This window comes from Pantherophis guttatus, chromosome 5, assembly GCF_059756535.1.
Source record: "Pantherophis guttatus breed Tessera chromosome 5, ASM5975653v1, whole genome shotgun sequence".
Classification (NCBI taxonomy): Eukaryota; Metazoa; Chordata; class Lepidosauria; order Squamata; family Colubridae; genus Pantherophis; species Pantherophis guttatus.
The window spans coordinates 129,676,191-129,693,192 of NC_142067.1; positions in this window are offsets into that span (position 1 = coordinate 129,676,191).

Genomic DNA, 17,002 nt, shown 5'->3' on the forward strand with positions numbered 1-17,002 from the left:
CAGCCCTCCTTTCTGCAGAAATGAGAAAACGTCTCTTTCAACTCGGCTGATTCATTCTAACAGGGAAACAGGAGTTTCTTAGTGATGGATATATATATATATGTACTGTATATAAGGAGTGGTAGGTTACGCCCTGAAATTCTTCTGAGGCCATGAATCCTGCAAATCAGAAATGGCAAAATTCTTTCTGGCTACCACGTTCTTCTTTCTCCATTGAAAACAAAAAAAAAAAAAATTCTCAAAAGCTCCCAGAGAAGAGCAGAAAGAGAAGAATGGAAGGAAGGAAGGAAGGGAAGTATCGAATGGACTTTGTTAGCCAAAAAATAAAGAAAGCAATTAAAAGGGAGGGGTTCAGGAGGCAGAAAATGAAGAAGGAGGATAGGAAGCTACCGTAGTTTGGCACAGTGGTTAAGGCACTAGGCTAGAAACCAGGAGATAGTGAGTTCTAGTCCTGCCTTAGGCATGAAAGCCAGCTGGGTGATTTGGAGCCAATCACCAGGAGGCTGGAAGTTCTAGTTCCGCCTTAGCCATAAAAGTTGGCTAGATGATTTGTGGCCAAACATCAGGAAACCCAGGAGTTCTAGTTCTGCCTTAGCTGTGAAAGCCATCTGGGTGACTTTAGGCCAATCACCAGGAGACTGGGAGTTCTAGTCCCACCTTAGGTATGAAAGCCAGCTTGGACCATTCACCAGGAGGCTGGAAGTTCTAGTCCCACTTAAGCATGAAAGCAGCTGGGTGACTCGGGCCAGTCCCTCTCTTTCATCCCTACCCGCTTCACAGAGTTGTTGTTGTGGGGAAAATAGGAGGAGGAAGGAATGCCTCCCAGAGTCATTTCTAAAAACGAAGAATCTGGAATACAAATAAATAAATGGGAAAAAAAAACACAATTGAAGAGAACAGGATTGCTTTTATAAGTAGACAAGGAAGAAAAGGACGCGAAAGGTTTCTTTCATAAATGATATTAAACTCATTTCAGAACCTGGAGAATCATGTTCTGGTTTAATAGAGAAATTGGCAATGAAGTCCAGTGATTTCTATGGAGGTTCTCAGTCCTCCAGGTCATGTTTGTCTCAAAGGTGCTTTTTCAAGAGGCCACTGGACTTCCTTTGTTTTTCCTTGAAGACATTTCACTTCTCATCCAAGAAGCTTCTTCAGTTCTATCTGAATGATGGAGGACGGAAGGGTTTATATTCTTTGCAGTCATCTGGTCATTAGGACTCCCTCTGAGAGTCATCGAGGCTACTTGGACAGAAAAACAAATAAACCTCCAAGTTTATCTGTTTATCTCAGAGAGAGTCCTAACGACCAGATGACTGCAAAGTATATAAATCCTTCCATCCTCCACCCTTTAGTCAGAACCGAAGAAGCTTCTTGGATGAGAAGCGAAACCACTTCAAGAAGGGAAAAAAAACCACAAGAAAGTCCAGCTGCCTTTTGGAAAAAGCACCTTTGGGACAAGTCCAGTGGTGACATTTAGGGAGAAATGGACCTCCGTGCTAGTTATCCTTGATGCAAAACATTTTGCAGTGTTTATATCTCCACTAAGGTTGGACTCCGCACCATCAATACCTTTCTCAAAAGGTCAGAGCAGGAGCAAGCCTTGTATCCAAATTAAGTAAACGTATCCAACCAACCTCCATTTTACCTCTTCGTAAAGTCTTTCAGGCTAAACTTGTTCCAATCATGCTCTATGGTGCTGAAATTTGGGGTCTTACAGAGGCCCCCATATTGGAGAGAACTCAAAATAATCTGTTAAGGAGGATGCTCGGGGTAAACAATTCCACTTCAGCTGCAGCCGTCAGAGCTGAATTGGGACATTTCTCACTGTACACCTATACAATCACTAGGGCGGTAGCCTACTGGCTAAAAATGACCCAGATGGAAGCCAGCAGACTCCCCAAAATCTGTCTAGAGGAACAGCAGATTTCAAATCCTCAAAGGTATTCCTGGCTAACCCAGCTGTCAGAAATATTGAACCGATATGGCGTAGGGTTCCCGTTGTGTGACACACTGAAGCAAGTTAAACAACGGATTAAAGATATACATGGGCAAATGGACATGGCAACTCTTTCAACTAATCACTCCCTTAAACTGCTGACAGCAGTTAAAACAACTCTCACCCTGGAAAAGTATTTACATCTAGAAATGCCATCAGTGGAGAGACAGTTATTTGTTAAGTTTAGATTCGAACTTTTAGATACCAACATTAAATTCGGCTGTTACCGGAAAATCCCGTATGACAAAAGAACATGTATATGTGGGGTAAACATCGTGGAGGACACGGCGCATATAATATTCGAATGTAGGCTGTATGAGGAAGTAAGAAAACAATATCTGTCCCCAATTATAAATAAATTTCCCCACTGGAATATAAGGCATAAATTATCATTTCTGTTGAAGGCAGACTCTCCTCCCCTGGTAAGGGCTATCACTCGCTATCTTAAAAGGATGACAGCAATACGAGCCAATTATATCGAAAAGAATTTCATTGATTGTAAGAAAGATGAGCTGAGTTAGAGAGGAGCTATCTTATTTGGGTTATCTAGTCTTGGCAACTTAGCTATTGAAATCTGATATTGTAAAATTTTAATGTCATATATCATATATTTTTAGATTGTTATTTCTGTAATTGTTTTGTCTTTTTCCCTTTTTCTTTTCTGTTTTGTTTGAAAAGGCCTTCGGGCTATTCAATAAACAAATACAATATCTCCACTAGGGAACGAGATAAAGAAATAACTGAAAGCAGCTTTGGCTTCCATGTGTGTCTCGCACACACAAAATCGGAAGAGCTTGGATCATGCTATCGTCACTGCCATCTTAACACACCACACTCTTGGCCCTGTACTGAATTATTATTTTCAACAGGCTTTTCATAAGATTAGATTATTTCCTTTGGACATCCGTGAGCTTGCTGAAGTGAGAATTAGAACGGCTGGAGATGTTTTTCAAAAGTTCTTCGGCAGGTTCTGTTTTCCCCAGAAAAGCACACCAAGTGTGCGTAATTTGGATATCGGTGTATTTTTAGCCCTGAGGAGAGCTGAAATGACACAATAAACAACGTCGCCAGTTTTTAAGGACAGAATGGTCCCCGAAAAGATATTTCTGCACTTTTAGCACAAAAAGGGTCTCCTTCTTAACATCGTCACATAACTTCATTTTTTTCCCCCATTGTTTAATGACCCCGTAATCCCTTTTTTAATATTTTTAAGAAGAGGTTGGACAACCATTTGTCTGAAATGGCAAAGGGTTTCATGCCTGAGCAGGAGGTTGGACTAGAAGACCTCTAAGGTCCCTTCCAACTCTCTTATTCTCTAGTCTGTTCTATTCTACTATTCTATTCTCTATTCTTATTTCTATTCTATTCTATTCTGTAATTCTATTCTATTCTATTCTATTCTATTCTATTCTAATCTAATTCTAACTCTACTGTATTCTATTCTATATTCTGTTCTATTCTCTATTCTATTCTATTCTATTCTATTCTATTCTATTCTATTCTATTCTATTCTATTCTATTCTGTACCAGATAGCTGATCTTGATGGCTTTCTTTCAGATCTTTCAATAAGATAATAAAGAAAAGCATTCCTGCATATTGTTACATGCCGTGTTTCCGTGTAAATCTCACGGAGAAGGAAAGAAGCTGGACGTCCGTTTCTCCAGATGCAAACTTTATGCTGCGTTACACACAGATAAAAGAAAAGACAAGTTAAAATCTCACGCGCCAATTCCATCTTTCAGATGCCGTGTGTGAACCGGCCAGAGCCTGGAAAAACTCAAGCTGGCTTCTGTCACCATGGATTTGTTCTGAACCAGGCTTGCTGGGCTGAAAGCTTTGATCTGTTTCGCAGAATCATTGTCAGTCCTTGGCAGAGGTCGGATTCACTGGGTTTCTTCCCCCGCGCCCCCCCCCCAAGAAATATTTCCCAGAGTTTGTTCCAGTTCAGAGCTATCACATATTATTTTTCTCACTCACCATCTCAAATCAAGGAAGGCTGAGGAGCTTCGCCTTCTGCAAGAATAGAATAGAATAACAGAGTTGGAAGGGACCTTGGAGGTCTTCTAGTCCAACCCCCTGCTTAGGCCGCAAGTTTCCAGAGTCCTTAACTGGTTTTTTCACGTATGAAAAAGAGTATTTATTTCTGATTATTATTATTTTCTGGGAAACACAGCACGTTTTCAAAATACAGGCACTCCACAATTGAGCCTAAAATTTATATTGCTTAGGGAGATGTTTGTTAAGTGAGTTTTGCCTCGTTTTATGACTCTTCCTGACACATTCGTTAAAGGAACCGCGGCAGTTGTTCAGTTAGTAACATGGTTATTAAGCGAATCAGGCTTCCCCGTCGACTTAGGTAGCAAAACGGGAATCGCAGGATCCAGGGACACTGTGACCGTCATAACTATGAATCGGTTGCCAAGCATCTGGATTTTGATCATCTCACCATGGAGATGCTACAATGGTTGCTAAGTGTCAAAAACGGACATAAATCACTTTTTACAGTCATTAAACCAACGGTTGTAAGTCAAAGACTACCTTGACCTACAGTAACTGGGAGAAGGATCTTGGAGTCTTAGTGGACAACCAGTTAAATATGAGCCAACACTGTGTGACAGCAGCCAAAAGAGCCAATGCGATCCTAAATTGCATGAACAGAGGGATGCAATCAAGATCAAGGGAGGTACTAATACTACTCTATAAAGCCTTAGTAAGGCCACACCTAGAGTCCTGCATCCAGTTTTGGTCACCACAGTATAAAAAAGGATGTTGAGACTCTAGAAAGAGTGCAGAGAAGAGCAACCAGGATGATGACAGGACTGGAGGCTAAAACATACAATGAACGGTTGCAGGAACCAGGCATGGCTAGTCTAGTGAAGAGAAGGACCAGGGGAGACAGGAGAGCATCTTCCAATATTTGAGAGGCTGCCACAGAGAGGAGGGAATCAAGCTATTTCCCAAAGCACCTGGAGGCCAGACAAGGAATAATGGATGGAAACCGATCAAGGAGACTTGATCAACGAACTGCCAGAATTGAAGCCTGGCCGGCTCAGGAATTCTGGGAGTTGAAGTCCACACAAGTCATAAAGGGGCCACAAGGCGAGGCTGGGAAGGCAACAATCAGCAGCAGCTTCCCAGGAGCCAGCATGGGTTTGTCGAGAACAAATCTTGGCAGACTAAAAATCTCATTTGCAGATCGAGTCATTTCCGTGGATGGCGGGAAGCGTCCTTTCCACAATGAGCTCCCACTGACATCCTGATTAGATGCATTATTGAGGAGTATGGGGCGAATGGCATGACAACTCTGACGTGGGACATCCAGCCTTCAGAAAAGCTGGAACTCACTCAAGGCAAGACTGTAGGGCAGTGTTTCTCAACCTTGGAAGCTTGAAGATGGGTGGACTTCAACTCCCAGAATCCCCCAGCCAGCAGCGCTGGCTGGGGGATTCTGGGAGTTGAAGTCCACCCATCTTCAAGCTACCAAGGTTGAGAAACACTGCTGTAGGGAGTCCTGGACTTACAGCCATTCGTTTAATGACCATTCAAAGTTACCATTCAAAGCAACTAACATTTATGATTTGCAACTGTTTTTCTCACGGCCACGGCAGTCCCAGCCCCGTGGTCACGCGATCAAAATCCAGACGTTTGGCCACTGACTCGTATTTATGACAGTCGATGGGGAAGCCAGATTCACTTAACAACCGTGTGACTAACTTAACAATGGCAGCGATTCACTTAAAAAACTGGGACAAGGAAGGTTGTTAAAATCAGACGAAATTCACTTAACAGCTGGCTCGCTTAGCAACAGAAATTTTGGTCTCCATGGTTGTTGTAAGTCGAGGACTGCCTGTGTTACTGGTAGTCCATCTTTTCCTTCTTTTCTCTAGAGTCTAGACTAAAGGTAAAGGTAAAAGATCCCCCTCGCACATATGTGCTAGTTGTTCCCGACTCTAGGGGGTGGTACTCATCTCTGTTCCAAAGCCGAAGAGCCAGCGCTGTCCAAAGACGTCTCCGTGGTCATATGGCCGGCATGACTCAACGCTGAAGACGCATGGAATGCTGTTACCTTCCCACCAAAGGTGGTCCCTATTTTTCTACTTGCATTTTTTTAACGTGCTTTCGAACTGCTAGGTTGGCAGAAGCTGGGACAAGTTAACGGGAACTCACTCCATTACGCAGCACTAGGGATTCGAACCACTGAACTGCAGTTCTCTAGACTAGCCAGACCCAAATCCTGCAACCGTTCTTTGTATGTTTTAGTCTCCAGGCCTTTGGTCATCTTAGTGGCTCTTCTTCCAAAGTCTCAACATCTTTTTTTATTTTTTTGGTAACGTGGTGAAGATCTTAATTTTATTTTTGTTACCAAAAAGAAATGCTTAGATACCTTTGAGGCTGTCTGGCCCCTTTCTTGTGACCTTGGACAGAAGTCATCCTTGGTTTCTTCAGCCCCAGGGACCACGGGAGGAGGGGGAGAATGGGGAGGAAATTAAGGGGACGAAGATGTTGGTTTTTCTTCCCCTCCCTTCCTCCGATTGTCCTTTCCATCCAGAGACCCTGGACTCTACAAGGAGACAATCTCCAGAGCTGCCTTTGAGAAGACAGGAGGTTTGGTCTCTTTTCTGCTCAACACGTCCTCAGTTCAAAGGCTGGATCTGGCACAAAACGTTGGCCTTTTGCACAGCTGTGTCCGTACAGCCAGCCTGAAACCTGCCATCCAGACCTTGAAACGTGCAGTTTCTAAAACCACAATGTTCTTAGAGGTTCGTTGCAAGAATAGAAACAAACAATGGAAGCCTTTTCATTTAATTGACGGGGGTGGGAAGGGAGGGGTGGGAGACTTCTCTAACTATTTCAGCAGCTTTCACTGGAACATTTTGAGTGGGGCTGTTTCATCCCAGCTTGAAACGAGACAGATTTATCTATTTATTATTTATTATTTAAATATTTATTATTAATATTTATAAATATTATTTCTTATTTATTTATTATTTATTTCTATTTTATTTATTTGTATCTCATCTTTAATATTTTTTTAAAAAAATAACTCAAGGTGGTAAACGCAACACAACACCTCCTAACTTACCTACAACAACAGCAATCCACCTGTGATGTGTGCTGGTAGATTAGATTAGATTAATTAGATCAGTGGTGGGATTCAGCCAGTTCGCACCACTTCGGGAGAATCGGTTGTTAACTTTCTGAGCAGTTTGGCGAACTGGTTCTTGGAAGAAACAATTAGGGCAGAGAATCGGTTGTTAAATTATTTGAATCCCACCACTGGATTGGATTGGATTGGATTGGATTGGATTGGATTGGATTGGATTGGATTGGATTGGATTAGATTAGATTAGATTAGATTAGATTAGATTAGATTAGATTAGATTAGATTAGATTAGATTAGATTAGATTAGATTAGATTAGCAGAGTCGGAAGGGACCTTGTAGGTCATCTAGTCCAACCCCCTTCCCAAGCAGGAGACCCTCCACCATTTCTGACAGATGGTAGTCCAGTCTCTTCTTGAAAGCCTCCAGTGATGAAGCTCCCACAACTTCCAAAGGCAACTTCTGTTCCATTGTTGATGGTTCTCACTGTCAGAAAATTTCTCCTTATTTCCAGGTTGAATCTCTCCTTGATCAGTTTCCATCCATTGTTCCTTGTCTGGCCTAGAGGGGCTTTGGACAATAGTTTGACCCCCTTCCTCCTCTCCGTGGCAGCCCCTCAAGTAGTGGAAGACTGCTATCATGTCTCCCCTGGTCCTTCTCTTCACTAGACTAGCCATGCCCAGTTCCTGCAACCGTTCATCGTATGTTTTAGCCTCCAGTCCCCTCATCATCCTGGTTGCTCTTCTCTGCACTCTTTCTAGAGTCTCAGCATCATTTTTATAGTGTGGTGACCAAAACTGGATGCAGCTGGGCTGAGAAAGGACTCCTTGTACTCATTTCACATAATCATGGAAGAATAAATGGATGTCCAACCTCCAGAGATGGAGACCCCTTCTAGTTAAAGAAGTATTGAAAATACACCATCCTATATTCTTGGTTCGTGGGAAGCTAAACACTGCAAAGGGAGGCAGGAGGAGGTTCTAACTAGTTTAAGAAATTTATTTATTTTTTAAATATGAAATCTAAAACGGATTACTCTTTCCCTTTTACGTTAATTTGAAGGTCCATCTCTGATGTAAACCTTGGTTTCTGTTGAAGGTCTGGGCTGGTACCATCCAACTATTTTTAGACTTAAGACACAAGAAAGCAAAGTTACCCGGTGATTTTGCAGCGAAGGGAAAGGAAATGATAGCCCTCTCGTTCTAATTCGAATTCTTTTGTAAGTTATTTTCCTCTGGGAAGCTTGTAATTTTCTCCTGCAGCTTCCTCGGTGGATAATCCTTAATCAGTTTAAAATGATGATCAGAGAGGCATACGGTGTTTAGAGCCTTAATTGCTTTTTAGTAGCCTGCTTTGCAGCTGCTCAAGACACAAGCTATCTTTTAGAGCCCAACTAGATATTTTGTCTAGATTAGATCGTTATTATCTCGCATTTGATGTTCATGGTAGGTACCACGGTCGATAATTCATCCTTTTACCCTTTCCCAGAGGTTGTAATGCAGCCAAAATATCTTCATTATCCTTTCGTTGGCTCACCAAATTCCACTGCAGGTATTTCGTGAAAGCGAAAACCTGGTCTATAAAACAAGGACATTTTTTTCCAGGTAAAATTCCTCAAATTGCAGCTGAATCCATGGACTCCAAAACAAGGAGCCGAAGGTGCTTGAACTGAAGAAGCTTCTCGGATGAGAAGCGAAACCTCTTCGAGGAAAAAACCAAAGAAAGTCCAGTTGCCTCTTGAAAAAAAAAAGGACTTTTGGGACAACCAAATCTGGATGACTGACAATCTCCACAGACATTTTTTGAGGCTTTGAGGTAAAATTTCTCAAATCGCACCAAGAAACGGGAGGATGTGCACAGCTGCTAGAAAAATCTCATAGATGTTTTTTAGAGAAATTATTGGTTTGTTTATTTCCTCCAATATGCCTGCATTCTCTTTTGGGATCAGTGGGCTAAGGTGGAAGGATTTAGCTGTCCTTGGCTGAGGAGAATCTTATTTGTTTTGTATTTATTGACAAGAAGTCCTGGGCTATAGTCTAGTTCAGCGATGGCTAGCCTTTTTGCCATCGCGTGCCAAAAGCAAGGGTCATGCAGGGGGGGTGTTGCACGTGCCCACACCCATAATTTCATGCGCTCCGCCCCCTGTGCATGCGCGTGCGACCACCCCCCCGTGTTCCCCCCACTTTTGGCACATGATGGCACAGTGAGCCCAGTAGGCCCCTTTTTTGCTCTCCCCAGGCTCCGGAGCCTTTCTAGGAGTCTGGGGAGGGTGAAAACAGCCTTCCCCACCCTCCCAGGCCCTCAGGGCCGGGAAACAGCCTGTTTCCCTACTTCTGGTGGTCCCAGAAGGCCCAAAAATCAGCTGGCCAGCACGCACATGTGTGCCGGTGCTGAGCTCGCGTGCCCACCAATATGGCTCTGTGTGCCACAGGTGGCACGCGTGCCATAGGTTCACCATCACGGGTCTAGTTCAGTGACGGCGGACGTTTTTGATGTCGAGTGCCCAAAGTACGTGCGCACCCCCAAAGTGCAATGCATGTACCCCCCGCACATGCACCCCACCCCCACACACATGCGTCCCTGTTCAGGTGCCCCACTCCCACCCCCCACACCCATTTTTGGCTTTCAGGTTGGTGCAGGCCTTCCGGGTCCAAAACGGGGTGTGGGGGGCACACATGCATGCGAACCTCCAAAATGCAATGCGAGCGCCCATGCGCATGTGCCCTGGCCCCCTGCACTTGTATGTGCGCATCCCCGTATGCGCCTCTTCCCCCGCACGTACGCAGCAGAAACCCAAAGATTAGCTGGCCAGTGGGAGGCACGCACGCATGCGCGATGGAGCTGGGCTGTGGCGCCAACTGGCATGCCCACAGAGAAAGCTCTGTGTGCCACCTGTGCCACAGGTTCACCATCACGGGTCTAGTTTAAGAAGTTGGACCTTTTTCCAGATGAAAGCCATAGCAAATTTGCAGAGGCAGCTTTTGTAACCCACAGGTAACAGTATCTGTCATATAAGCTGCATCTTCTGCATTGAATTATTGATCAGCATACCCATATACCATCGCTTGCCATGTAGAAGACATAAGAGAGTTTATTTATTTATTTATTTATTGGTTCGACTTATATGCCGCCCTTCTCCAGAGACTCAGGGCAGCTTACAATGCGTTAAGCAATAGCCTTCATACTTTTGTATATACCTGCTTAGTAGGGCTTTTGGCCCCCCCATAAGCGGTGTTTCTACAAAGTCAGCTTATTGCCCCCACAAACCGGGTCCTCATTTTACCTACCTCGGAAGGCTGGAAGGCTGAGTCAACCTTGAGCCTGGTGAGATTTGAACTTGCAGTAATTGCAGGCAGCTGGTGTTACTTAACAGTACTTTAGTCTGCTGCGCCACCAAGGCTCTTGAATGAAAAGTTGAATGAAAAGTAATAGCTCTGCACCCATAACTTTAAGTTTAAATACAGGGATAGAGGTGGCAGCTTCAAAGATATTCATGTGAATAAGATCATCTGTATCGCCAAAAACTAACCCCTAACGCAGTGTTTCTCAACCTTGGTAGCTTGAAGATGGGTGGATTTCAACTCCCAGAATCCCCCAGCCAGCAGCCCTAACGAGATCTTGTTTTTCATTTTTATTTTGACCAACATTGAGCCCAAAATTTGGGTGGCTAAGCGAAAACATTTGTTCAGTTTTGCCTCATTTTACGACCTTTCTGGCCACCGTTGTTAACCGAATCACTACCATCCTTAAGTGAGTCACAGGTTGTTAAGCGAATCTGGCTTCCCCCCCGTTGACTTGGCTTGTCAGAAGGTTGCCAAAGGGGGATCCTGTGACCCTGGGACACTGGGTCACAGGGTCACAGGAAACCGTCGTAAGTACATGCCAGTTGCCGAGCCTCTGAATTTTGATCACGTGACCGCTTAACGGTTGTTAAGCGTGAAAAACAGTCGTAAGTCACTTTTTCCAGTGCTATTGTAACTTCGAACGGTCACTAAGCGGAGGGTTGTAAGTCTGAGGACTGCCTGTATGAGTTGCAGCCTTCCATTTCACAAAGGAGAGCAGCACAACTGTTTCTCACGTCCCAAACAGGATGGAAAAATAGACACTAAGCAACATGTCAGATCTTCCAGTGTCAGCATTATCATCTGCGGGAGTTTTTAGAACCCTGGAGGTCTGGCATTTCATTCAATTCTTCTATGTTCATTTTGGACTCTGTACAACTGCTTCAGTATTCAGGGTTTTTTTTTTTTATTAATAAACAAAAGGAACAATCAGCTCTTGGTAAATTAAATAAATGGACCATCTGTTTGAATTCCTACAACTGCTCATAAAAGTACAGCGAGATAAAAGTGCTTTTCTTTTTAGCAAGATTCTCCTTCGGATGATGTTCCCGAAAAAAAAGTTACTAACCACTATAAATTGAGGCAATTAACTCATGCAAAAAAAAAACCCCACCAAAAAACAAAAAAATGTAAAGGAAAGATAACAAAATGGAAAAAAATATATATTTAGAGTGTAGTAGACATGTAAATATTGTATATATTATATATACTGCTCAAAAAAATAAAGGGAAGACAAGCAGAAGACATCCGAGATCTGAATGAATAAAATAGCCTTATTAAATACTTTGTTCGTTACATACAGTAGTTTATACACTGCTCAAACAACTAAAGGGAACACAAAACTACTGTATGTGACGAACAAAGTATTTAATAAGGCTATTTCATTCATTCAGATCTCGGATGTCTTCTGTTTGTGTTCCCTTTATTTTTTTGAGCAGTGTATATTATACAAGTAAGTAACTATGAAATAAGAATGTATATGTATAAAACAATAGGCCTATGGATAAATTGAAATTAAGAAAACAATTCCGATAACGGAAAGCTGTAATAGTGTAAGTGTGATTTTAAAGGTTAAAAAATGTTGAATAAAAATTATTTTTAAAAAAACAAAACCTGCACACCAAAACATTACTGTGACAGGTAGAAGAAAAGTGCTATCAGGGAATTAAAAATATATCTTGGAAAAAAAAGGGGGGATATTATATGGAAGAGACGAGGAAGCGTTAATGCTTTAACTAAAACGTAACAGCCCAAGTAAAAGCAAACAGTGTCCAAGACATCCGTTATTTATTAATGAATAATTAAGAATCTGGGCTGCCAAAAAGTACTAGATCTTAGCTTGTCGATTGTTTGGCAATAAACTCAACCATCCTTGCTTCTAAATTGCTGAATTGAGATTGCTGAATCTCACACATTTGCTCTGGTTTTGCTGATTCCTTACTGCCAAAAATAACCATAGGACACTATATTATTTGATTACATTCCAGCCCAACACAACTTTCACAGTCAACGTCAAAGTTTTCTGTCAAAATTGTCCAGATGAACTGTCTTACATTCTGATTCTGGTGTGCTCGTTTCAGAGGCACCGTTCCAAGGTTTTATTTGATTTGGGATAAGATAATTTTTCTAACCGTTTATGACAGACGTTGAAGAGAAATGTATTGAAGGCAACGTGTTTACGGAGAAAGGCCTTGCTGAAGTACGGGTGGACATCTTCCATTTGCTTGGCCCACAGCTTTAAAAGGAACAGCGAGCAGAAGGAAATTTGGATTTTTCTGGTAGATCTCCAAGGGCTTCATAGAGCTTTCGGATGCTTACTTTCCTAACAATAGAAGGAGCAAAAGGACTTTATTATATTAAGCTGCTGAAATTAAGAAAATCGGGAAATAACAAGAAAAGAAATATAAAGCTTCTTGTCTTCGTCTTTTCGTTTTCTTCTTCTTCTTCTCCTTCTCCTCTTCCTCTTCTTCCTCTTCCTCCTCCTCTTCTTCTTCTTTCTTTTTCTTCCTCCTTCTCCTCCTCTTCTTCCTCCTCCTCCTCTCCCTCCTCTTCCATTATAGATACAATTATACTGTATTTTGCCTCTCTCTAAAAGTACAGTACATCATAAATTCCTTCATAGGCTACCCTTTCTAATCTTCAAACCCTTAAATCAAAAGCTTAATCCTCCCTTTTTTTTCCTAGAAAAAAAGCCAATAAGGGATCCAAAAAACCTAATCTTGAGTTTGTGATTACAATTTGTTCCTTTTAAGCGCAGGATTACAATCAGTGCATTTATTCTGTGGTTACCGCTGCGTCGGTGTGTTTCTCCTTGGCTACCAGTGTTTCATAATTTTCTTTAAAATAAAAAGAATTGGTAGGCTTCTACAAATTCGGAGTGGATGTTTGGATTAGATTCTCACATTAAGCTATCAAAAGTGACCCTGGCTAAGGACCGTTTAAAGATAACCTTGTTGTGCAATGTGGTTAATTCAATGAAACATAGCTAATAGAAACGTGGTTTTAGTCAAATTATTTGTGTAAAAATGCTGATAATACTATATTGCTGGAAGAAATTATATAATTGCTTTAACTGGTTAGATGCAGCTGCCTGTACCGTATTTAATCTTGGATCTTATTCTCTAACTGTATTGCATTGCATTGCATTGCATTGCATTGCATTGCATTGCATTGCATTGCATTATAGAAGTAGTATAGTCATCTAAAACAATCTGCAATACAAACAGGCTTTACTTTAGCCATGTTTTGTATAAATATATAAGCTACCCCATTTTTTTAATTGCTTTGGCTAGTACAGAAGAGTAAAAGAATTCATCATGAGGATATGTACAGTTTAATTAGGTTTTTAGAATATTGGAAGTAACTATAAAGCTAAAAGCTTTGATAGAAGAACCAACAGAGCCATTTGATGTGCGTTTCCCTCGCGGGTGCCTTTTTGAGTAGGTCTGAAGTCACAAACACAATTGGTTACAACCAAGTTCAACTGGAAACAAACCAAAACAATATCCATGAGAAATCAGCTTGAATTTAATAACTTGCAGACATCTGGGAAGCCAGACGGGCTAATTTGCAAATTAGTCTGCACTGAAATCCTTAAATTGCTGACAGTTTTCTGGCAAGACCCTGGCGAATGATGAAATTGTCCAGACTTCGCCAAATTTGTGGTGGAAATTAGCACAGTAAGCTATATTTAAGCCCTTTCACAGTCCATCCATCCTGAGAAGGGGAGCCAAGATTGTTGGCCGCATTATGTTGAAGGGAAGGCTCACCATTTCCACTAAACTCACCTCCCCTTTTTATAAATCAATAATTCGATGTCAAAGACCACCAAGAACATTAGAGGAATTTGTGTTGCCTATTTAATTATCTTCTCTGTTTAGAATCTGACACTGAAGGCTATTTCAACTATTAGGAAAACTCAGATTGCTACTTCAGATAACTTGTGAGAGGCATAACTGCAAATTTTTCATAGCTGGCTGTAATTAATATATTATTAGAGGAGGAGGAGGAGGAGGAGGAGGAGGAGGAGGAGGAGGAGGAGGAGGAGGAGGAGGAGGAGGAGGAGGAGGAGGAGAAGGAGAAGAAGAAGAAGAAGAAGAAGAAGAAGAAGAAGAAGAAGAAGAAGAAGAAGAAGAAGAAGAAGAAGAAGAAGAAGAAGAAGAAGAAGAAGAAGAAGAAGAAGAAGAAGAAGAGTGGGCGATTCCAACTCATAAAAGAGAGTAAGAAGGTAAAGTCTCTCGGCACCCACAGATGCAAACAATCCTTCAAAGGTTAAACCTTTTAAACAGTTGGACATCCCAAGCTTCATTACGGCTTTTTTCTAAATATAAACACACAATGCTGAACTGTATTGTTTTGGGGGGATCCAACGCCTGGATCAACTATGTGGCAGAGATCCAGGATTGAAAACTGACAAAAAAACCCTCTGAATCATGTTATCATAGCGGCACATTTCATAATTTTATTTATTCGCCGAAGAACGCACCATTTCTATGCAAAGATAAGGTTTTGAGGACATGAAGTGGCTGATAAGACTTCCAGTTGCAATGCTAAGGTTTTCCTTTTCTTGCATTTTCTTTTAAACCCTTGGGGGGGGGAAATAACCTGACGTCCCTGCTGCTAATGAAATGTGAGGACTAAATTGTCCTCTTGCTTATCCAGGTGCAGCTCCATCGAAGCAAACGTAAAAAGAGTTTGGCCATTCATCTGTGGCAGGGTCTCTTTTGTGCCGCCGAAGAATGCCGCAATTCAGCTGTTCCTCAGCGCTATTCATTCGGGGTTTTGACCTGGATTGACCCAAACTGAATATCCCCCTACGTGTGTGCATGCGTGTGCACACGCCAGGAGTGAATGTGCCCACCCGGGGGCAGGGGGTGCATGTACAGGAAACAGGAAACAGTGCAGGCAGATGGGGTTGGGCTCTCGTTGGGCTTCCTTTGGGCCAGTTCTCCAAGATTTTGGATGAAGAGAGAGACCAAAGTCCTCGTCATCATTTTGATTCTGGAAAGAGCTCCTCGGATGTCAGTTTTTGGTTTTCCAAGATTTCCTCGGATGTCAGTTTTGGGTTTTCCAGGTTTGCATAGAAGGTGAGTTCAAAACCAAGGTTTTGGGAAAGGAGACCTCAGTTGTAAAAATCCCTGTACCCCCTGAAAGAGCAGCAAAAGAGCTCTTCGGATCTCTTGGACTTTTTGATACCCACATCTGATAGGACCAATGAAGGAGAATGTTTGTAGCTCAGGTTTCCCAGGTGACCCAAACTAGGTGACGTCATCAGTGCTAGAAAGGAGATTGTGGAGAGGAGGAGGAGGAGGAGGAGGAGGAGGAGGAGGAAGAGGAGGAGGAGGAGGGGAGGACTGTGGGGTGCTTAGTGCTCTGTCAGCTTAGCTGTTTTCTTGCAGATGTTTCATGACCCAACTAGATAACATCATCAGTGCTAGAAGGGAATGAGGTTTACAGGGAGGAGGAGGAGGAGGAGGATCCTCTCCACAATACCTTCTCCCCACTAGCACTGATGATGTTACCTAGATGGGTCATGAAACATCTGCAAGAAAACAAACAAGCTCGGAGAGCACCAAGGACCCCTTCCATCTGACAGCTCCTAAACCTTTTCTGTGCCTTCTTTTTTTTTTATGAATGTATAACAGAAGAACAGACTTGGAAGGGACCTTGGAGGTCTTCTAGTCCAACCCCCAGCTCAAGCAGGAGACTCTCTATCATTCTGGACAAATGGCTGTCCACTCACCTTAAAAACCTCCAGTGATGGAGCACCTCTCAACTTCTGGAGGCAAGCTGTTCCACTGGTTAATTGTTCTCATTGTTAGGAAGTTTCTCCTTAATTCCAAGTTGCTTCTCTCCTTGATGAGTTTCCATCTATTGCTTCTTCTCCTGCCTTCAGGGGCTTTGGAGAACAGGTTGACCCCCTCTTCTTTGTGGCAGCTGCTCAAATATTGGAACAAATATTGGTCACAAAAGGGGATCAGCTAACCCTGGGACACTTTTTCACAAAGTGTGAAAAACAGACGTAAGTGCACTTTTTTCAGTGCCATTGAAACTTCGAATGGTCACTAAACAAAATGTTGTAAGTTGAGGGCTACCTGGATATAGGATGCCCATCTTCTAACCAAGTCTGGGCAGCTTCCAATCAAGAATTAAAGCAAGAGATAACATCCTATTCAAACCACACAATCACACAGTTTAAAACATCGAAAATGCCAAGTCAACCTTCCGATGTGCAATTATCCCATCTCATCTCAGCATGTAGTAGCTCCTACGTAGTGCATGTCAGAGCAGAGTGAGGCTTTGATTGTGTAGTCCCAGCTAACTTCTTGAATTCGTGGACAACCTTCAACTCCACTCCCAGATGGACCTACTCAGAAATGGAGAAGAGGGATGTAATTTGCTCGTCCTTTGATCTCCAAGTTCAAAAGCAGAACAATATAAAAGTCCATTCCATTCCTTAATGGAATCCACAGCTTCTTACTGGTTTAAACTATTCAACCCTTCCTACTGGGATACCCATGGTTCATTTTGGGCCACTGCCATCTCAACTGATTAAAATGTC